Below are 24,584 nucleotides of genomic sequence, written 5' to 3' on the forward strand. Positions count from 1 at the left end.
GCATATTTATCTTGCCTAATCTGTGCCAAGCACTCTTCTAACAGTTTAGAGTATTTGTGAACAAAACAGACTAATCCCTGACACTTCATGAAATTTAAATTCTAGCAAAATTATTTCCTCTTGGATTTTCTTTTTCCTTTCCTGTTGACACCATAGAATGTTTCATAGGAAGGCATGATAGCCATCCCCTATGCTATCAGACTACAGAGTCGGAGACAGGAATTAACATTTATGCAGCATTTATTGGTGTTCTATGTTTGATCTTAAGGGGATGCAGAGATGAAAACTACCTACAGCTGCTGGGAAGTATTTAGGGGCAACAAGCTGTCAAAAAGAGTTCCTTGAGACTTGATAAGAAATTTTTTGAATACACAGATAAGGGAAGAGAGACCTAGAAGGAGAGAGTAGCATATGCAAATACAGAGGGGCATGAGAAAGTGTGACATGTTCTATGAAACACAAAGAATGGTAAAAGATGAAGGTCAGCAAAGGCCAGATCCGAATGAGCCTCACAGAGCATGCAAATACGTTTAGAATGATAGCATTGTGAAAGCATTGAAGGATTTGTGACAGGGAAATAAGATCGGATTTGTATGAGGCTCATGCTGGTGAAGAAGAAAATGAGCCTAGGTACAGGGAACTGATAAGTCTATTGCAGCAGGCCTGGGAACAGATGAAAAACCTGTCATCCAATATGGGAGCTACTAGTCACATGTGCTATATAAATGTAAATTGAAATTAAATGAAATTGAAAATCTAGTCTCTCAATCACATTAATCATATTTCCCCTATTGTATAATGCAAATGTCGAACATTTCTATCATCTCAAGCATTCCATCTAACTTTGGACAATAGTCACCCATTCAGGGGAAGAAAGTGAGATTATCCTGAGGGAGGAAAGAAGAGCATTTTAGGGCAAAAGAACTTTAGAATTTACTCTGTATGTCACTATGTTTGTTATTCTTTTACGACAAAAATGTCTTCAGGTGCCACTTGAAAAAATTGAAAAAAATCAAAACCTACAGTTGGCATTTATCATGGGGATGAAAAGGAGGGAATGGTCAAAGAAGTAGATCAAACCTCTCTTAAAGTGTTGTTGTCCATATTTAATGCTCTCTATTTGACCTTGACTATAAAATCCAGAATTTAAAGTATAAACTCTGAATTTGTGAAATACTTACTAGTACTCACTGTAGAAAAGTTATGTTTAATAGGAAAACTATTTATGTCATATGATATTAAACCTTCTTTATTATTAGTGGTATTTGAGGAAGAAGTAAACACTCAGTGGAATGGAATTCCACTGACCATAAATTATACGTGGAGATTTGGGCAGAAGAAAATGTGTTTACCTAATCACTATCTAGAGAGCAAGCAGATAAGCAGACAGAGGTGTGGCAGGGCCCTCAGCCAATACAGACACATACCAGCACAATCACCTGTCAGTGATGCCATGTTTCCTGGGCAGGGGTGCCATTCTTGCTGAGTATTTGGGGGATTCCCAGCGAGCTCAACCAGAGTAGGCAACAGAGAGTTGTTGCTCTCTAGCTGCCAGACTGCCCAGCCATCAAGTCAAGGAATGCTTCACAACAGGTTGCCAAGGAAGTTTTAGCACTTGATTCTTATCTAGCTTTCCTGGTGTGGTGAATATTACGTTGCTTCTGTAGCCGAAATAATGCAAATCAAAATTAAGGGTGAAAATAAAATGAATACATACGCTGGAAAAGTTAGCAGGATTCAGAGCTAAATTCGAAAATAGTTTCAGATGGTTTCCAATTCACCACATTTCCTCTCAAATTGTAAAATGTATATTTTAAAAGAAATTATTTTTTAATCCTTGAAATTAAAAGATGGACCCCCTCCTAGAAGCAAACATAAAATTTTATGTTATCTGTAATCAATGAATCACTTATCAATAAACTAAAAACCTTAAGCATTCCCTAATTCCTGTCAGCTGCAGAATCAGTTGGATTTAGATTGCTTCTACAGGGAATGTTCCAATTTTTATTTTTGCTACAAAAACAAGACAAGCTAGGAATGCAACACTGAGATTAAATTACATAGTTATCCTAGCAAAGATGTTCTGCAACACGGTTCATTATAATTGTTTCAGAAGTGCTGAAAATCATTTATATTTACCATATATCCATGTTTGCCTAAAAAAACTGGAAGTGGTATCTAAATATAGATAGAAGTATGTATCATCCAGCACATCATGGCTTTTTTCTTATTTATTATGTGAAAAGAAAATAAATATTACCACATTTTTTTTAGTTTTAAAAAGGAAAGATAAAATATTAATAACTCAAAAGTAAATACACTTCATGTGATATAAGGAATAGAATCCAGGTCACATGACCTTTTGTTTGAGATTAAAACTCTTAAATATGAAGGAAATATAAAAAGTATCCCTTAAAAGTAAAGCGAAAGATTGATGATATTCTCTTTGTTCTAACACTATAATCAGTAGAGTATTTTCTCTCTTGTTTCCAAGCAAGACCTCTGCTGGCTTTTCTGAACAGTGTGCTGGTCCATTTTCAGTCTCAAGGTCAGCTGGAGTTTCTGCACCTCCACAGCCCATCTTTCATATCCTGAACCTGCTGCTATCAAAGACACACACCTCAGGCCAAGCTGTATAATAGTGGTTTCCAGCAGAGACAGCGGGCGTTTTGGCTGGGTCTATCCAGACAGCTGGATGGTGGTTCACACTTCCCCGGCAGGGCAGGTCTGTCACACAGACCTGAAACTTGAGGAATTTTGGAATCATGTGTCCTACTTCGGTTGATTATAATTTTCTGTGAATTAAAAGAAGTTGTACATGAAAGGTGATATATATTTTTCCACATCATTATATATTTTTCATACTGACATGAAAGAATATGTGTATGGCTGCATATGTACAAATAAACATGTATGCATATGTATGGTACATGCATATATACATTTGGTTCAGTTACACAAATATATATTGAATACATTCTGTGTACCAGTTTATAGATGCTTATAAGCTGAGATCCATGATTTTTTAAAGCTTACAGTCAAACTGCAATGTTGGCTACCTTCTTGAGTTAAAAGTTTGCCTGATGTAATATTATTTTGTTTCCAAAATAGAACATAACTTAAGTTTAATTGAAAAAAAAAGTGTGATGCACTAGTCAAAATAATGGGTGGATTTTCTTCTATAAATTTTCCTATGATTTGTTGAAAACATCTAATGATAAAATCCCAATTCCCTTAAATTCATTCACAAATATGAATAGCTTTTTTTTATTTATGTACAAATCAGAGATCTGAAATGTTGTACTGCTCATTAGTTTCACATTCATCTAGATACCTCTCTTGTGAAGACGTCTGTCAGAGTAGTAAGGAAGAAATTCTTTAAAAACTTGCTCGTTATTAGCCACCTTTAGTCTCACCTAGACCAGAATTTCTCCTGAACTGAAGGAAGTGCTTTTTATTCTGTATCGTTTCCAAATTGCTTATTTAAAAAATGAAAAACTACAACAAAGCTGCAAATAATAAATATGATATAAAATTAGTTAAGAAAAAGAGGTGATGAAAACCAAAATAAAACAAGATTTAAAATTCTATAACCCTGCACCATTTGTTTTGTCACTAAAACGTAATTTGAATACTAAGCAATATTTTGTGCTACTCTCTGTATCTAGTCTTCTCTCTCTACAAGTCAACTTTCTTTGAGTAGCTCTTACTCAAAAACCATCAATTATTTATTGCTCATCTTTCTCCACACTATATTAGTGAGTTGGAGTAAAAACGGCCAGTCAGTTGATCTTTTCTAGTGTGACACATTTTTTTCTCCACTCATAAACCACAGCGTCATACAGACTAACTCTTCAACCTGTCCCCAACTCCCCACCTATCCTTTGTCTTTCAATCTTTAGTAACAACATCTTCCCCCTCAAGCTCTACCAGGATCACGTCACCATTCTCGAACACCACAATTGAATAGTGATTTCTATTTCCTTGTCATCACATTGAGTCTTGATCATATGTTCTCTGGCCCCACCCAGTTATGAAGCTCTGACTACACATTAAGAAAAGCCTTTCAAACCCACTGCCTCATGTATTTCCTGACTTCATATCTGTACCAACTGCCACAATTCTAACCCATCATAAGGATAGCTCCATTTAACTTCATGAAGTACAGACACAATTCCTTCAAATTTCACCCACTTTAATAAGACACTGTTTCTAATTATGTTAGCACAAATGAGGCATCTCTACAACTACATGTGCCAATACTCAGAGAATGAAAGCATTTCAGAACTAAAAACGACCTTGGAGATCAATGGGCAGGTCAGACATTCTTTTTCTCAGTTAGGTTCACGAACCAATTATCTCAAGTAACTAGCCTAAGGTCAGATGGGTCAGTAACTTGCCTAAGTGACAGAACTGGTTCCAAAACCACAGCTTCCTAACTCTGATTCTACAGTCTTCCTTCGCAGAGAGACATGCATCAAAATGGTTTCCTGTAGTCTCTCATGAACACCCACTGCCCTCCTTATTTTCATCATCCTCCTGTTTACACCATCCTCCTCTACTTCCCTTCTATGTGTTTTTCCTTCTATTTATTTTCTCTGCCTGGCTTTCTGTTGACTATTCCAAACTTGAAGTCCTTCAATTCTCTATGGCATTTATTTTCTTTAAATACCTACAGTCTTTTATTTCTATTTCTCCTGTTGAATTTATCATAATCTACCACAAACAAGGGTTATTTATATTCTTGTTGTATCTTGCTATTAGGAAAGCAAGTTTTTTGAGGAAGGACTCATGGTTTCTTACAGGTCTTCATAGGCTTGTTGGCTCTTAATAAGTCAGTGTTCAACTGAATACAATTCCATCTATCATAGGATATAGCTGGATGAGAAGTAAATTGGTTATCACTCAACAGTTAATCTATCTGATTTGCCATGGGCCTAGGGCAGTTTTTTTGAGTTCAGTATTTCTTATTTTTTGTTATTTGCTGGGCCACAATAATAAACTATAGCAAATAGCAACAGAACTTTTTCAGTCACATCCAATTCAATCAAATTGTAGATCATACACTCCCAAAAATAAAGCATTTCTATTTTCTTCACTTCATATTACCTGTAACAGAGTCACATTCAGAAAAGACTCAGTGTATATGTTTATGTTAATGCTAGTGCTAATGCTGGGACAGGAAGAGACTGTGAAACACCTGGGTTCAAAATTATCAGAATTACAACATCAGTATTCCAGAATTCTGACTTATGATATAAAAATTTTACTTTGTGCTTATTCTGATTGACAGTAAATTTTTAAAGGAATCTCAATTTTGTGTTTTTTATTGCGCCATTTTAATATTATGTAGTCATCTAAGATATACTAAAAATGACCACAGTTTTAGAATATGCATAGCAGAGATTAGTGTAGAGTTGATTATCAACAGAAGCTAAATGAATAAATTATTGACTAATTTACACTAGCCTGTCCCTGAATCCATTATTTTGGAATCATATGTGATATTTATTTCCTCCATGAGAAGAGGAATTTAGAAACTCATATTCAATTTATTTTGTAGTGGGTGAAAGTAACGCAAGCAATTTTCCACAAGCACAATAGCTTTCCTTTTAGAACACTGTAAATCTGAAATACTTCCTGTCTGTCTTAACAACATTCCTGAACAATCATCTTAAGAACTGGGTTTCCCATTGTGCTTACCAGTCTGTAAGCACAGCAGCTGCTTCAGGATGTATGCTACTACTGCCTCGCTTCTATATGGTAAAACCTCATTATCCCAAATAAGTCTGGGCAACCCTTGTAAGAAAAAAAATATGTTCTATAATCTTTACAAACCAAAGCACTACATGTATTCAGTTCAGAGCCAGATTTTCTGAAAGAAAAAAAAAGTTGCGTAAGATACACTGTGTTTCAATAGCTCACATTTCTTAGATAATGAGGAGAAAATATGAAATGTGTTCTCAAAGATTGACTCTGATAACCTGTTTCTAGGTGAAATGCCTATTGGTATAGACAAATGTATTTTACAGATAATTTCTATCTGATTATGTTTATATTCTTATTTGTGGTCCGCCTATATCAACACTTGTTTTTGTAGCTATCTCTACTCTTGGTGTATGTATTACCATACTTCATGCAAAGTAAAATTAAGTCGGGGTTACTAAGAGTTGATCCACGTAAGTATTTATAAATGATGCACAAATCTAAATGTACCTTGTAAATGTAAGTTGACATTATATAGTTAGATCACCCAGTAAAACAATGCCTATCTTTAAGGTAAACTTCTGATAAAAATCTATTCAAATGTTATAAAAGAGAAGTTACTGAACCAGGAGTATGAGACTTTTACACCCATGAATCTGACACAGAGGGAGTTATATAAGAGTGGGAAAAACCCTGTATCAAATGGTGCAATGAAAATATTTATTCCCCTTCGGGTAGTATAATGTCTTTCTCCAAAAGTTATTTTTATCACCTCAACACCCTTTACACACATAGCCATTGAACTGACAAGTAATCCTATTAAGTAGTCAGTGGATTTTAGTAATCCAAGGTTTAGAAAAGGATACATAAAAATTCATCCTAAATATATTTCATAAGGGTTAATTATAGGGCAATAATCCTTGCATACAAAGAGACCGTAGAGATGTAACGATGGGTTTGATTGTGTCTAGAATAGCTCTGAATAGCGTAGTGAGTAAAGCTATAATTATTTGCAGCAATATTTTTATATCTATTGCCATGAGATTGTTAACTTGTGTTTATGTAATGTCTTTCTTAGATTAATTGGAAATGCTCCATTTGAAATCAGAGCAGTCTCTAGAGAATGTTGCTAAAATGTTTTATCCATTAAAAATAATTCAAAGCCAGTTAACTGGCCAATGAAAAAATTTAATGCTTTAGGAAGTCTCTTCTAAACACTTACGTTGGGCCACCATGCATGTCTGTATTTGGTTTTTTAATTAAACTTCCCTGTAGAATATTCTGTGTTAGGCCACAACTAGTAAAATGAATAGACTCTGTGTCACACAAAGGATTACAATGATTGAAATGATCCATCAGCTCTTTTCGTTGTGTTTTCTTTGTGTGCATAGAAACAACTTGCTTGGAGATTGAGCTCAAAAAGAAAGAATCACCTTATATTTTAATTATATATTTAATGTCATTTAATACTGTTAAACAATTTTTATACAATCCCATGGGATCCTCAGAAAAATTCTGTAGATCTTTGCAAGTAATAATAATAGCTACTGTTTATTTAGTAACTGAAATGTACACAGCTTATGCTAAGCACACACAATTTTTTAACTTTCTTAATTGTAGTGTGCACTATAGTATACCACCTAGACTTCCCCTTCAAGATCAAGGCATTTGTTTGCAAGCTATGAGGAGGGTTAGCTTTCAAACTACACCCTAGGAATTTCCTTTGACCAAAGAGAGCTGTCTTCCTGAAGATTATATACCTTTTTCTCAGGGAAGCCTGCATCCAATGCTTTGTTGGTGAGAAGTTATAGAGCCCTGGATCCCTTGCTTTATTTCAAGATATCTTAATTCAAGGGTCATCTCTCTTCAAGACTCCAGGAGGGATTGGCTGAGGTCTTTGTTGTAATTGTGTAGAAATTTAATTTCTCCTCATTTCTTCATTTCTTCACAGATGCTGTTTCCTCCCCAACAATAATCCTCCTTCATTGCAGTGTCTATTCACTATTAAACCTAAGACATGACTCTTGCTATAGTTTGAATATTTGTGTCCCCCTCCAGAATTTATGTTAAAATTTAAATCTCAAGTATAACAGTATTAAGAGATGGAGGCATTATGAGGTGACTAGGCTATGAGGACTGTATCCTCATGGATGGGATTAGTGCTTTATGACAGACCTAGAGGAAATTAGCTAGGCCTTCCATTCCTTCAGCCCTGTGAGGACGCAGTATCCACTCCCTCCAGAGGACGCAGGAAGAAGATACCAGCTTGGAAGCAGACAGCAGTTCTCACTAGACACCAAATCTGCCAGCTCCTTAATCTTGGGCTTCCCAGCCACCAGAACTGTGAGATTATTTATATATATATATATGTTTTTATAAACTTCCCAGTGTCAGGTATTTTGTTATAGCAGTATGAATCTAGTAAGACAAATCTCAACATGGTAGACGAAGAAACTGAGGATCAGAATGAATGCAAGAAATAAGGTTCAAACCCACAGCTTTTCATTATTGCTTAGTGATGCCTGGCTAGCAGGAGGTAGATACGAGAATCTAAGAGTCCTTATTTCCCAGTGAAGGGTTATTTTAACTCTGAGAGAAGGCAGAGGTATATCCAGACCCGATCACATAATTTCCTTAAGAATCTTTTAAAAAGGAAAGGTTTTTAAAGAGTTATCCACAACATCTCTCTAAAGTAATGATTAAATCTTTACTCAATTTGTTTATGAAGGTATCAAATTATAATTCATTCACACACTCTTCTGTTGATTTTAAATTTTAAAAATCTAACACAAAGAAGAAACTATGGAACTCATAAAGATTTTTCACTACTTAGGAACACAAGGAAAAACATTCTATGAATAATGAAATTCTATCTCAAATCTCTGTCTTAGTTGACCTATTTGTCTTATGACATTAAATGCAAATGTTATAGAACTTTGGTTAAAATATTTTTAACATTTGTTTTCTGTCTTCATGTTTACCTAGAAAGAGCATCGATTACTCTGTTGATGTAAGTATGTTATTAGTAGGATACCTGAAAATATCCTTTTCCTACAAAGTTTACGCCCAAGAGGCTAGAAACTAAAATACATTTAACATCTGATTTTACATTTAAGTTATGGCCTTACATAAAGTAGTACTGAAAGTTCTACATAGTATAATTCCTGACAAGAGGTCAGTTCCTTTATTCAACTAGAAAATTAGAGCAGTAAGGATTTTCCATAGCAATAAGACAACAATATATGGTTTATTTGAATAATAAATGTGGAAAATAATACTATTGCTCTATATTAAGCAACAGTGCCAGTTTTTCTCTGTGTCCTTGAAGCAGCACTGTAATGCTGTACAAAACTTTATATTCCTATCACTTACAAGGTCTATGTCCCCATGTAAAATAAGTCTTCCTGTTCCACATATCATCTGGTTTATTCTCCTTCTAATGTTTTCAGTATCAGACCCTGGAGCTCAACATTTCCTGAATTACAAAAATAGGAAAAATTGTTACATCAATTATATAATTTAGGTAAAACCTGTTTAATTTGTTGACTCTTTTTTACATAAAATAAAAAATGGTGATATATGGAAGGAAATAAAATAGCAGTAGATAAGAAAAAGTCAAAATATACTATACATTCTGAAAAACAGACACAAAAATTTGCAGGATGCATTTTAAAACCATCTAATTGCCAATTGCAACAATATATGAAAAATCAGAGATTGAACATATTCCATACAGATCAATTTGTCATTTCAATCAATTTGTTGCCTAAGGCAATTATTATAACCAAAATCATCAAGAACCATGATGATAATAAAGTATATTAGATTTAGGCACAAGACTCATTCATTATTTAAATTTGGGCTAATGAGACACTTAATATACACATTTTTTGGTTTTTACTAGTAGTTGGTTACACCAACAGCTGCATAGAAGAAATATGCATATTCACTTTTATGGCATAGTACTTCAGACAGAATAAATTCAGTGGTAAAACTGTTCCAGCTCATAAATATAGCTGCTAATAAGTAGTCATTGGACATTGTAAGTCATGTTGTGGATGAAACCATAATATTCCATATAACCTTTGCTTGAAACTTTGCTTAGAAGCTTCTATTCTAGGAAGTCTCATGAATATCAGCACTTATAATGGAACTATATGTAAATTCTACAAAACACAATGACTGAACTTCTTGTCCTTTTTAAAGAATCATTAAAATCACTGCAATTTTAACAGCCACAAAATGAGCCTCTTAGCATTTGGAACTTTTTCACGTGTCAGAACTCTGTGTTGTTAGCAATGCTCAGAAGGTAATATTGGGTTATATGAAAATAATGAGCACAGTGATTTAAGCAAGAAAAGAGCATTTGTTGCTACATATTAAAGTACTATCTTTGGTTTCCTATTAGCACCACTAAGAAGACAAATTTTCTAATTAGGGTCTGGGCTGTGTTGCTGGCAGGAGGTGGCCCATAGGTTGCATAAATGGAATACAAATCTAAACAATCTCTGAATTCTTATAGGCAAAGCTAAGAAATTACTAAGAGCAAAGACACAAGAATTTCCACCACCTTTCTTGATACTGAAGACCATTTTAAGTTCATGTGGCTAGAATTGGTATGTGTAAGAACATACTTGACCCAGCTTTACTCAAGTTAAAAATAACAGAGAGTTTTTGCAAGTCTCCCTTCTATGTGTTTTACATCTTTGCTATTCAAATATGATACAAGTATTTATGAAAATTACAGATAGGTGAACTTATGACCATGAAAATTATAGATAGGTGAACTTATGACCTCCTCCCTTACATCACACCCTGCACCCAGAGATCTTAGAGACTTTCCTGGTGTTACACAGTAACCAGAGGATGAAGGCAGAGGGAATACTGCCCTGTGGTTTTTACTTGTTTTTATTAGGCTACTTAAGGGAATATTCCTCCCAGTGGGCACATTTTCCAGGCAAGAAAATTACCTACATTCATTTCAGAGAGAATAAGAGAAAGAAACAAAATTACAGAGCTAGGTAACCACTGTCCTGGGGGAAATGTTTGTGTTTATCAACCTCCCAGTTGATCATCTGTACAGGCAGAACTGTGAGAGACTTGCTGCACTTTCAACTGTGGAAAAAACTTATCTTTGGCAGCTTTTAAATTATCAATGCCCTATACATACTTGATGTTATTTTTTGTCTTTCCCTTCAAAAATCTATCAGGACTGTCATGCTTGATGGCACAAATTTAAGAGGAAGATAGGAGGAGGAAAAAGAAATAAAGAGATAATAGACCTGCAGTCAACTTTGTAGTATATTCTTTTCTCCCTTTCCCCTGCTGCCAGGCTAGCAAGACCAGGGTCGAGTTCTAGGAAAATAAATAATATCTAAGTCCCATCTCTGTACAAGGTGCTTAGCACCTGAAAGATTAGTTTTCAAATAGGCAGTGAATAAAACAGGTGTGATGTTTAAAAATTATCCTATTTAGTAGGTAAACACACACATATATATATACACACACATACTCTCTCTATATATGTAGATATATAGAATATATATGTTGATAGAAATATATGTGATCTCTATCATATCATATATATCATATTATCTCTATCATATATATATTTATCTCTATCATATTATACATCATATATAAATACATGTTGATATATAGAATATATAGATATGTATTAGAGAAAGAGAGAGAGAGGATCACAAACAATGGGAGGAGTAACATCAGCGAACTTGCAAAATAGGAGATTTTTACCATCATCCTCCCATAAAAGCATCAATTTTAACAGCTACTTATAGGCAAGAGTATCTCTGAGGGAGTCTAAAAGCCCAACAGACAAGTTCCAGAACACAACTAGAACAAAAATTCTGAGAAAAGGTGCATTGAGGATAGTAAGAACAATTTTACTTTACCTGCGTCACTCTTCCTCCAAGGTGGCAAAATTCAGTGCCAAAAAAGACCTATGATTTCTCCTATAGAAGAAAGTGAGAGCATAGTAAGTGAGCACCCAGTTCCCTCAGTCATGTGAGATGCTGACAGAGAGACCCACTTTTTTCTTACCTAATTTAGATTAGTGAGGTGATTAACAAAGCTGAAAAGTTGGGAAAGGCGAGAAAGGGGAAAGAGGCTCCAGATTCTACAAACAGCTTAACAGACTCCATCAGAAATCCCACCCTTAAGCCAGTTTGGACCCCTTGCTTGCAGATTCCACCAACTGGCTAATGGACACTGCAAACATTCCACACACTTAACCTCTAACTTCCTCCACGCCAATTTTCCAAGTACACCTATGGAAGACAAGTGCAAACATCTCACATGAAAAATCGGATCAAGGCTATGGAATTGGAGAAGGCATATAAACTTGAGCAAAGCACTACCCTAGGGGAACAAAAAATAATGGGAGGCTCTCAGGACCCAGTCTGACTTGATGGGATCAAGAGAAAGCATGCAATCTTAAGAATTCACCACCAAGAAAACAAGAGAGGTGGAGTTGGTGCATCCACAGAAAATGTCTGAGAGAGTCTCAGAATCCTTAGCAGGGCTGACCAGTTAAGGCATTTCTCTCCCGATGCCAGTTACGACACATCTCTCCTGAGAAGGTGACTACCTCTTCAAATGCAAAGACAGCAAAGCAAAGCTTCAAGAAACAAACGAAAATTAAGGAAACAAGATGCTACTAAAAGAACCCAATAACATTATAATCACTGACCCCAAAGAAATGGAAATCCATTAATTACCTTACAAAAAAATTCAAAATAACTGTTATAAGTAAACTCAATGAGCTACAAAAAAACACAGACAACTCAGTGATATTGGAAAGAAATGCAGGAACAAAATGAGAAGTTTAATAAGTGTATGAAAACCATTAGAAAGAACCAACAGAAATCCTGGATCTAAAGAGTACAATCACAGGACAGAAAAATGCAGTAGAGAGCTTCAGCAGCACACTCAATGATGCAGAAAAAAGAATTAGTAAACTTGAATACAGGTTATTCAAAATTAATCAGGTGTTCTCACCAAAAAAAAGAGGTAAGTTTATGAGGTAATAAATATGCTATAATAATTGGCTTAATTGGCCATTTCTGTGTGTGTGTGTGTGTGTGCATGTATAAAATATCATGCTGTAAACCATAAATACATACAATAATTTTTTGTCAGTTTTTTAATATGAATTAACTACTTTTAAAAATTCCAATAGCACTTTTGACAGATATTTTTAAAAATCTTAGAATTAATATGGAACCACAGAAGATCCTAAACAAGGCAATCTTTAACAAGAATAACAAATCTGGCTGCATCGCACTTTCTAATTTCAAATTATATTACAAAGTTATAGTAGCCAAAATAGCATGGCATGGAGATTAAAATCAGACACATAGAAAAATGGAACATAGTAGAAAGCTCGTAAATAAACCAATGCACATACAGTTAACTTATCTTCAACAAAGGTGCCAACAAAGTACCATGGGAAGAGGACATGCCATATGGTTTTGGGGAAAACAGTATATCCACATTTTAAAAAATAAGATTGCATCATATGATAATGACTAAAAAATTAAACATAATTCCTGAAACCAACCAAAACTTGCAGAAGAAATTATTGGGGAAAGCCTTTATGAAATTGTTCATGAAAAGCATAGGCAACAAAAGAAAAAGTAAACAAGTAGAACTATATTAAATTCAAAACTTTCTACACAAAACATCTCACTTGCCTCATAAATATATATGCCTACTATGTACTCACAAAAATTTTCTTAAAATAATAAAAAATAAAATGAAATTTCTTCACAGCAAAGGAAATGAAATGGAAAGGCAACTTATGGAATGAGAAAAATATTTGCAAACCATATATCTGATAATGGGTTAATATCCAAACTATACAAAAACTTATACAACTCAATAACAAATGTAAAAATATCCAGTTCAAAAATGGGCAAAGTATATGAACCAACATTTTTCCAAAGAAAACCTACAAATAGCCAATAGGTCTATTAAAAGGGGGGTGGGGGGGGCTCAAAATCAATAATCATCCAAAAAATGCAAATCAAAACCACAATATCACCTCAAAAGTGTTATATTAGGATGACTATTATGAAAATGTTAAAAAGTTACAATTGTTGGCAAGAATATGGAGAAAAGGGAACCCTTATACCCTATTACTGGAATTTTCAATTAGAGCAGCTATTATGGAAAACATTATAGAGATTCCTCAAAATATTAAAAATAAAACTATTATTGGATCCAGCCATATTACTTCTGGGTATATGTACAAGAAAAATTAAGTTACTATCTCAAAGATGTACCATCATGTTCATTGCAGTATTATTTATAAAAGTCAAGATATGGAAAAAAACATAAGTATCTGTTGATGGATTAATGGGTTACAAAAAAGTATAATCATACCTCATCTTATTATATGTCACAGATACTGTGTTTTTTCTTTACAGATTGAAGTTTGAGACAACCCTGCATCAAGCAAGATTATCAGAGCCATTTTCCCAACAGCATATGCTCATTTCATGTCTCTGTGTCCCATTTTGGCTATTTCTCAATATTTCAAACATTTTTTATTATTATTATTAATCAGTTACGATGACCTGTTATCAGTGATCTTTATTGTTCTTATTGTAATTGTTTTGGGGTGCCACAAACAGTGCCATATAAGATAGAATACTTAATAAATGTTTTTTGTGTTCTGGCTGCTCTAGTGACTGGCCACTTGCCCACCTCTCTTCCTCTTCTCATGCCTTCCTCTCCCTAAATACACAACAATATTGAGATTAGGCCAGATTTGTAACCCTACAATGGCCTCTAAGTGTTCAAGTGAAAGGATGAGTTGCATGATTCTCACTTTAAGTAAAAAGCTAGAAATGATTAAGATTAGTGAGGAAGGTATATCAAAAGCTTGGACAGGCAAAAAGCTAGGCCTCTTGAACCAAACAGTCAGCAGAGTTAAAAGTGCAAAGGGAAAATTCTAGAAGAAAGTTGGAAGTGCATCCAGTGAACACTTAAATGGTATTAGTTATTGCAGTTATGGAGAAAGTTTGAGTGGTCTGAATTGAAGACTAAACCAGCCACAATAGTCCCTTAACCAAAGCTTAATCCAGAGAAAGACCTTAACACTCTTCAATTCTATCAAAACTGGGAGAGGTGAGGAAGTTGTACAAGAAAAGTCTGAAGCTCACAGAGGTTGATTCATGAGGTTGAAGGAAAAAAGAAATCTCTGTAACATAGAAGTCAAGGTGAAGCAGTAAGTGCTCGTGTAGAAGCTGCAGCAACTTATCCTGAAGATCTAGCTAAGATCATTGATGAAGGTAGCTACAGTAAGCCACAGATTCTCAGTGCAGATGAGATGGCCTTCTATTGGAAGAAGATGTCATCTAGGACTTTTATAGCTAAGGAGAAGTCAATGTCTGGCTTCAAAGGACCAGCAGACTTTCATTTAGAGTATAATACAGGTGGTGCCACTAGGTTGAAACCAATGCTCATTTACCATTCCAAAAATCTTAGGACCCTTAAGAATCATGGTGAATCTACTCTGCCTGAGCTCTATAAATAGAAAAAAAAGTCTAAATGACAGCACATGTCTACAGCACGGTTTATTTAATATTGTAAGCCCACTATCAAGATCTGCAACTCAGAAAAAAATACATTATTTTCAAAATATGACTGTTCATTAACAGTGAAATTAGTCAGCCAAGATCTCTGACGGAAAAGAGTAAGATTAATTTTTGTTGTTGTTGTTGTTGTTGTTGTTGTTTTGAGACGGAGTCTCGCTCTGTCGCCCAGGCTAGAGTGCAGTGGCACGATCTCGGCTCACTGTAAGCTCCGCCTCCCGGGTTCACGCCATTCTCCTGCCTCAGCCTCCCAAGTAGCTGGGACTACAGGCGCCCGCCACCTCGCCTGGCTAATTTTTGGCATTTTTAGTAGAGACGGGGTTTCACCGTGTTAGCCAGGGTGGTCTCGATGTCCTGACCTCGTGATTTGCCCGCCTCGGCCTCCCAAAGTGCTGGCATTACAGGCGTGAGCCACCGCGCCCGGCCTAGATTAATGTTTTCATGCTTGGGAATACAACATCCATTCTGCAGCCCATGCATAGATTAAGGAGTAATTTTGACTTTTAGGTCTCATTATTTAAAAAACGCGTTTTTTCAGGCTATACCTTCCATGGATAGTGATTTCTCTGATGGATCTGGAAAGGTAAATTGAAAACCTCTGGAAAGGATTTACCATTCTAGATGTCATTAAAACTGTCTTGTGATTTGTGGGAGGCAGTCAAAATACCAACACGAACAGGAGGTTTGGTACCCTCATGGATGACTTTTAAGGGTTCAAGACTTCAGTGGAAGAATTAACTGAAGATTTAGTGGGAATAGCAAAAGAGCCAGAATAATAAGTAGAGCCCAAAGATGGGACTGAATTGCTGCCATCTCAAGGTAAAATTATTGTACATTTTAGAATAGCTGAAGAAGCACGAGGTTTGTGACACAAAGAAATAACGAATGCTTGAGGTGATGGATATCCCATTTATCCCGATGTGATTACTATGCATTGTATGCCTGTATTAAAATATCTCATGTATACTATAAACATATACATGTACTATGTGCTCATAAAAATTCAAAATTTTGGGCCGGGCATGGTGGTTCACATCTGCAATCCCAGCACATTGGGAGGCCGAGGTGGGAGGATCACGAGGTCAGGAGTTCGAGACCAGCCTGACTAACATGGTGAAACCCTGTCTCTACTAAAAATACAAAAAATTAGCCGGGCATGGTGACGGGCACCTGTAGTCCCAGCTACTTGTGAGGCTGAAGTGGGAGAATAGTGTGAACCCGGAAGGTGGAGCTTGCAATGATCTGAGATAGCACCACTACACTCCAGCCTGGGCAACAGAGGTAGACTCCATCTCAAAAAAAAAAAAACTTAAAAATTAAAAAAAATAAAACTTGAATGGATGAGTAATTGCTTCTTAGGGATGAGCAAAGAAAGAGGTTTCAAGGTTTCATAGAATCCACACCTGGTGAAGATTCTATGAACACTGTTGAAATGACAACAACAACAAAAAATGTTATATAAACTTAATTGATAAAGCAGCAGCATTAGAGGATTTATTCCAATTTTCAAATAAATTCTACTGAGGTTAAAATGCTATCAAAGAGCATTGCATGTCACAGAGAAATCTTTCACAAGAGGAAAAGTCAATTGATGCTGCAAACTTCACTGTTTTAAGTGATTGCCATGGCCACTCCAACCTTCAGCAACCACCACCCTGATCAGTCAGCAGCCAACATCAAGGGAGAATCCTCCACTAGCCAAAATATTCCAACCTCCTGGAGGCTCAGATAATTGTCAGTATTTTTTTTAGCAATAAAGTATTTTTAATTAACGTACATACATTGCTTTTCACCATAAAGCTGTTGTATACTTATTAGACTAATGTAAACATAACTTATATATGTCCTGGAAAACAAACAAACAAAAAACGTTGTTGTTTTTATTTGCTTTATTTAACTTGCAAATGACTTGCTTTATTGTATTACTTGCATTATTGTGGTGGCCTAGCACAGAACCTGCAATATCTCCAAGTTATGCCTGTGGGGTGTGTGTGTGTGTGTGTGTGTGTTTGTGTTTGTGTATGTACCTGAATACTATTTGTCCTTTAAAAAGAACTTACTGTCATTTATGACAATACTGATGAACCTGGAGGACATTATGCTATATGAAATAAGTCAGACATAGGAAAACAAATACTGCATAATCTCACTTGTATGTGGAATCTAAGAAAGTAGAATGCATAGAAACAGAGAGTAGAAGGGTGGTTACAGAGGGTGAGAAAAACAGGGAAAAGTTGGTCAAAAGGTACAAAGATTAAGTTATGCAGGAAGAATCCATTCTGGATATCTAATATACAGCATGGTGACGATATGAGTATTATTGTATTGTGTACTCGAGATTTGCCAAGAGATTAAATTGTAAGTGTTTTCAGTGCCAAAAAAGAAATAGTAACTACGTGAGGTGATGGATGTGTTAGTTAGCTTGATGCTGGTAATCATTTTACAATTTATGTATATATAAATACATCATAATTAAATATATACAATTAAATACATTATAATTAAATATATATAATTTTAATTGTGAATTATACCTCAATAACAGTAAGAAAAAAGTCAAATATTATATTATTAAAGAAAAAATAGTAAGAATTTGAGAATAGTTGGGGTTTAAGATAAGCTGTGAATTCTGTAGAGCTTTCACAGGGCCTATGATTTGGTAAAGTTGGAAGTTTGGGATTAATGGGAAAATGTGAGTAAAGGAGCAGAGGAGAGAAAATGAAGAATGGTTTTGAGAAAATAATCATGATGGAAAAGACCATCAGAGCAAATGGTGCAATAAAATATTAAGCTAAAAGGGAACTTGTCACCAGGGCCTGAATGACAAAAGGACAAGCTTAATAATGATATACTAATTGAGAATTCATTGAAGGATGCTTATCAGAAGAACACCACATTTACGAAGTAGCATGTGCCTATTTCCCTGTCTTACACATATTTGGATTCTGACCACTTAAATTTCCAAAGAATATTGGAATAAGATTTTTATTAAGTGTTTGCTCCTCTTTTTCATTTGTCATTAGTGATCCCCAGGAAAGATGGCTGAAGATAGAGAAAAGGCATGGTTAAGAGACTGCCTTCAAATAACAGTGTGCTCATTTGATTTTTGTTTCTTCAGAAGAGGTAGTGAATAGCAATTGAAATTGTTTGAAACATTTGAAAAATAAAGAAGAAGAAATCTATCTATTAGACTAGGAATAGAAGAACAATAAACTGATAATGAATTTAAATTTTCTCCTTAAAACTACAAAGCCACAGCTCTAGAAAGGAGCTCTAGTGTATTCTATTTCAAGCTTTGTACTTCCCCACAAACTCAGAGATGTCTAAGGAGACAAATGAGGATCTCAGTGAGACATTATTATTCTCTTGACCACAAGGGACTCATATTCAAAAGTACAGGACAAAAGGAAAATTTTTAGAAGATGCAAACTTGACTTTAACACTCCATAGGCCAATTACTTATACCTGCCTACAATATTAGCCAACATTTGAGATGAATTTTCTGACAAAGTTGCAAATATCAGCAGTCTTTGGAGTTTGATAAGAAGGAAAGGCTTATAATTAGCATTAAGAATCTTTTGACACACTTTCCTGTGATGCTTACCTTACCCTGGAGGACACCATTATAGTGGCATTGTCTCCAAAGTACGATTTAAACCCGCCTGAGATTTTCAAAAGGCCTGAGGAATTTCTAATTATTTACAGCAGGCAAAAAGCAAGCATGCACAGATGTCTGTCAAAACATATGAACACAAATCTGGGCAATAAATTAGGATAGAAATCTGCAATTTTACAAGTTGGAAAAATTAATAATTAACTTATGTTATGGAAATGGACAGAAATACTTATAAAAGTGTCAAAATGGTGCAAAACAATTCTATCCATGAGAAACCATCAGAAATCATAAAAGTATATTTTAACTTTAAGTTGAATTTTACAATGACTCAAAACTTGGAAACTAATTACCATGGAGTACTTGATCACCACTCTTAGCAAATATTTACTAAGTTTTTTTTTTAGCTTCTTGTAGTCATGAAAATAACTTCTAATTGGAGAATATAATGAAAGAAGTATAAGTTAAAATTTACATTTTTATTAGCATGTAATTGACTGTTCAAGAAAGGGGCAAATTGAACCAATTTAAAACATATATATGTTTATTTTATAGAATGTTGACTGTGTAGTATGAGCTTGATAATAGGCAAGGACAAACAAATATCCTTTTCCAATTAAAGTTGTAAAGCATAAACTGAAGACTTGCGCATCTGCTAAATAAGACCTACCTACACATGAAAGAAAAAACCTAAAACTGAGTGAAATACTTTGTTTAAATTTGCATTGAAAGCATTGACAAAATAACAAGACAAGAATTACTGGACGATAATCTAGGAAAAATCAAGAATCTGGAGATGTAAACCCAAAACTCATAACCGTATATATCCTGAGGGTATTTCTAACCCTAAAGAAACAGCTGCAACACAGCTGGAGGCCTCACAGAAATAGGGAAACGTTCTGGGCTTGGGCAGGGTGGAAAAGCTGGCAATATCCCTTGTATCAAACCTTTCCTTATATACTCTGTGTTTTGATGCTGCAGCCAGGAATCTGCAAGCAAAATTTTTCCTCAACTGGCCAGATCCTTATTTGACTCCACCAATAGAGAAGGCTAAAGAGAGCCTGAAAAGCGGAAAGGGAGAAGAAACTTACTCCTGTTTATTTGCTGCTCCTTTTACTGTAATCCCAGCAGTGCCCCTTTACCACAAGCTATGGATTGCAGTCATCAGATTTTTTTCCAGCAGTTCCAGAACCAGGACCAATCTCATCGTTCACTTCAGAGGTACCAGCACTTTCCAGACAGCATCATCTCTTCCAAAGTTTGTGCCCCAGTTCTGTGGGGTCTCTCCTCTGAGAACTCTGTCCTCTACCCTTTGTTCCCAGCCATTTCAATGTTATTAACTCTATCTTAACTCTCTGTTCTCTTTCTGCTTTTTACTTTTCCAATAGCTGTTTGATCAATTCCCTCATATTAAATTATTTCTGTAAAGTATCTGGTGTAATCTCATTTTTTCCTAAAAGAATTTTTGACTGATACAACTGCATACTTTAAGTTGGGACCTTGAGGAGTTACATTCCCATGGAAAGGATGAAGTGCACAAAAATAAGCCCTTATGTGACCCAAGTATTCATCTACTAGTGGCCCAAGACACATCAAGTCTTGAACTTAGATTAAGGTGGTCTTGAAGTGGCAATACGCCTATATTCACCCATACAGAAACAAAAGAAAATCATCTCTGTAGAATGAGACAACTATCCTAGAGTTCAAATTTTTTCCATATAATTTTCAAATACTAAGCAGGTCACACAGTCAGGGATATATCAGACACACAAGGAAACATAACACAATGAGGAAGAACCAGAATAAATTACAAAAAAAAGAACTTATGAAGTATGAATCATTAATTATCAGAATTATTAGTCATAGAATATAAAATATCTGTACTTTATTTAAAAATATAAGCTTGAAAATGTATTCAAGGAATAAGAAACACAAAAGAAAAGAGAATATTTGAAAAGTCTAAACAAAAACTCTAGAAATGTAAAATACAACAGTCAATATAAAAATTCAATATATGACTAAAGAGAAAACTGGCAAGCTTGGAGATAGAAAAAAAAAATGTTATCTGGAATGTAGCACAGAGAAACAAAAGAATGACAAAACACAGAATTTGGGTAAGAAACATAAAGGATACAATCAATAGTCTAACCTTAGTTTCACAAGTGTGCCAGGAAGAGATTGAAGAAAGGAAATAGGAGAAACAAACCATGAAGAAATAATAATAGCAAATTTTCCAGAATTGATGAGAATGGTAAATCTATAGATTCAAGAATACAATAAATCTAAGAGTATAAGCAAAAATAAATCCATACTTAGATCTGTTCTATTGAACACTGTAGAAAAATATAAATTTATTAGAACACCTTGAAAGCAGCTAAAGAAAAAAAAATGGTTATCTTCAGAGAAATGATAATTAGAATGAGAGGTAGTTTACCAACAGCACCGATAAAATCAATAAAACAGTGGGATATTTTTAATATGCTAGAAAAGTAACTGTCAACTTAGTAATCTATACTTAGCAAAAAAAATCTTCAAAAAGAAAGGTTAAATAAAGGAAGAAAAATAAAGCATTATAGAGTTTACCACTAGCAGACCCTCATTAATGGAAATTTTAAAGGATGAACTTCAGGCAGAATACAGTATCTCAGAGATGTAAGAAAGTATGACAAAAATAATGTAGTAAATGGTAAACATCAAATCAATATCACTGGCCTGACAGTATTTGTGTATATTTCTCTCCACTGCGCTAAAATCAAATCTCCGTTTTCTTTTCTAGGAAAGTTAAACAGTGAAAAAGAAGTGCTGAGTACATTATTTTTTCCTCTTGGCTTAGAATCATTATTATTTCAGTTACCCAGACAACTTAATCAATTTCACCTATTAAATGGCTTCATCTTTCATTCTCATCACATATATGGTTTTTTATCAATGAAGCATTATTATTTCAGTTACCTGCATAACTTAATCAATTTCACCTATTAAATGGCTTCTACCTTTCATTCTCATAGCATATACGGTTTTTATCCATGCTTTAAGATAGAATATTTTTAAAAAAGAAAGGCAGCGAATGTGTCTGCATCCCACTTGAAATAACACAGAAAAGATGTACAATGTGGTGCAAAGAAATATGGATTTCACTTAAATCCCAACTAGAAATGCCCAGAGACTCAGATTTAGCTTTGGGTTAGCCAAATATGCCAATTAGAAAAAGTCCTAGTTGCTAAATGTTTACTTTCGAGCATCCCTGAACTTGTGCTTGGTCAATAATTTTATGATTCCATAAATTACCAAAATATATAATCTGTTTAGCAATGACAGTAATATGAACAAAGCAATCCTTTGGATATAATACAAATATTTAGAATGAATGAGTGTGCTAGATAACTTTGGAAAAACATTCTTTCTGTGGAATAAATATCACTAAATATTTAAAAAACAAATGACAAAATAATAGAAAGCAAATATTTTAGTAATTTTAGAAATATTATTTGGTATCAACATTCATGACATTAAGCAAAATAATCTTTAACAACTAATTTCATTAAGCCATGAGTCATAAAGTTCTATTTGGGAATTCTTCAAATTTTGGGAGGATAAACTAAAAGCAAAATGTCAACTCTGCCTCCTCACAATGTTACAAAAAGGAAAATCTCCAAAATCATGTACAACAACATCCTTGATAAATTATCTTCCAACTAGATGTAATAGAATTTAAAGAATATGAAGAAAAGACAAAAGTGTTAGTGAGTAAAAAAACAATCCAAGACATAGTTTGCTCATCCATTGACCTCATTTGAAAGACAATATGTTTTAGTCTTACAAGTATTATCCAAGGAGTATATTATCAACTGGTAGTCTGAGAATTTATTGTCTTTACACAATAAACTTTTAAAACTTGACCACCACAATTTGATAATAAAACTGTAACAATATTTACATTTTTGATATAATTTATTTTCCTTTTATAGTTTATACTATAGTGGAGATGTTTGCTCATCTTTCAGCATTAGCCAATATTTTCTTTAACAAGCAATCATCTAGCATTTGACAGAACACACATTCAGTGCTGCTCTACCTCTGTTCCAAACTATTTGTTTGACTTTAAGTCACTTACACTCCCTGTTCCTTATTGTCTGCATCATAATTGGGGATTATTTAAATTTTTAAATAAAGTTATACATGTAAAATCATTTAGAACAATGTTTAGCGAAGATCTTATTAATCTCAATTTTCTTATTTATGTTGATGGTTTTGATTTGTTTCTTACTATATGTTTCAATGTAAGTTGACTTCAAATCTATTTCAGATATGCTGGAATTAATCCTTGCTGAAGAAAGTGCAAGAACAGAAGCTAGTGACTTGGCTAACCTAGGCTGTACTCTTACATATGTACCAAATCTGGCTGGGCGCGGTAGCTCACGTCTGTAATCTCAGCACTTTGGGAGGCCAAGGCGGGTTGATCACAAGGTCAGGAGTTCGAGACCAGCCTGACCAACATGGTGAAACCCTGTCTCTACTAAAAATACAAAAATTAGCTGGGCCTGGTGGCGCACACCTGTAATCCCAGCTACTCAGGAGGCTGAGGCAGGAGAATCGCATGAACCCGGGAGGCAGAGGTTGCAGTGAGCAGAGATAGCACCATTCCACTCCAGCTTGTGCAATGGAGTGAGACTCTGTCTCAAAAAATAAATAATAAAAATAAATTTAAGAAAAGTATGTACCAAATCTATAATCAGATTCAAATATCTTCTTGAAATTTCTAAAAACTTCAGTGCTTTGCTCTGAGAACCTTTGTCTAGGAAAGACACATTATATTTCCAACTTATTTGATCTAATTAAACAGTACTTTCCATTGTGAAGTGTGTGTTCTGACTCTAGATGTATAGGACTGAAACTGAAAACTGACTGAAGTATTCCATTTGCAACAGTAAACGAAAACAACTCCAAATTTATAAATTATCTGTTAAAAACAACAGCCTTTTTAAAGGGGGATAAAGATGATCAAGCAATGAATACAAGACAATTTTTTTAGAAAAGAAGATAAAACCTGGATTAGACTAAGTTGTATAAAATTATAGTTACTAGTAATATGTAGCTATTTTAATTTAAATTAAATTAAAATTCATTTCCTCTCACATACTAGCCACATTTCAAATGTTCAATCCACGTGTGGCTAATGGCTACTATACTGGCCAACATAAATACAGAACATTTTCATTATAGCAGAATGATCTGTTGAATAATGCTGATCTAGACGATGGTAAAATAATTTATGGGAGATTTCTCCCCAAAAGAAATAAAATAGTATCAATTTAAAGAGGAAATCAACCGTTTGAAGGGTAAACACTCCAGCTCAGGGATTTGGTGCTAAATGTTCTGTTGATCTGATGATGTTTATACAGGTGTGTTAGGAGGCAAGGAGAAGGAAGAATGATAAAAAAGGAATTAGGACATTCATATTCTAATCACTTCTCTCTGCTATTAATAAGGTCTAACCTTGGAGTTGAGTATGTATGGCAATGCTCAGCATTGTCCACTACCACTGTCACTATGACTGCTTTCTTCCAGCTAAAGAGAAATTGTCTATTGTAAGTCACTGGTGTTACAACTGTGCAGAGATGCCTTTCCAAGGAAGAAGGATGGACTGA

The sequence above is a fragment of the Theropithecus gelada genome, chromosome 3, assembly GCF_003255815.1.
Source record: "Theropithecus gelada isolate Dixy chromosome 3, Tgel_1.0, whole genome shotgun sequence".
Classification (NCBI taxonomy): Eukaryota; Metazoa; Chordata; class Mammalia; order Primates; family Cercopithecidae; genus Theropithecus; species Theropithecus gelada.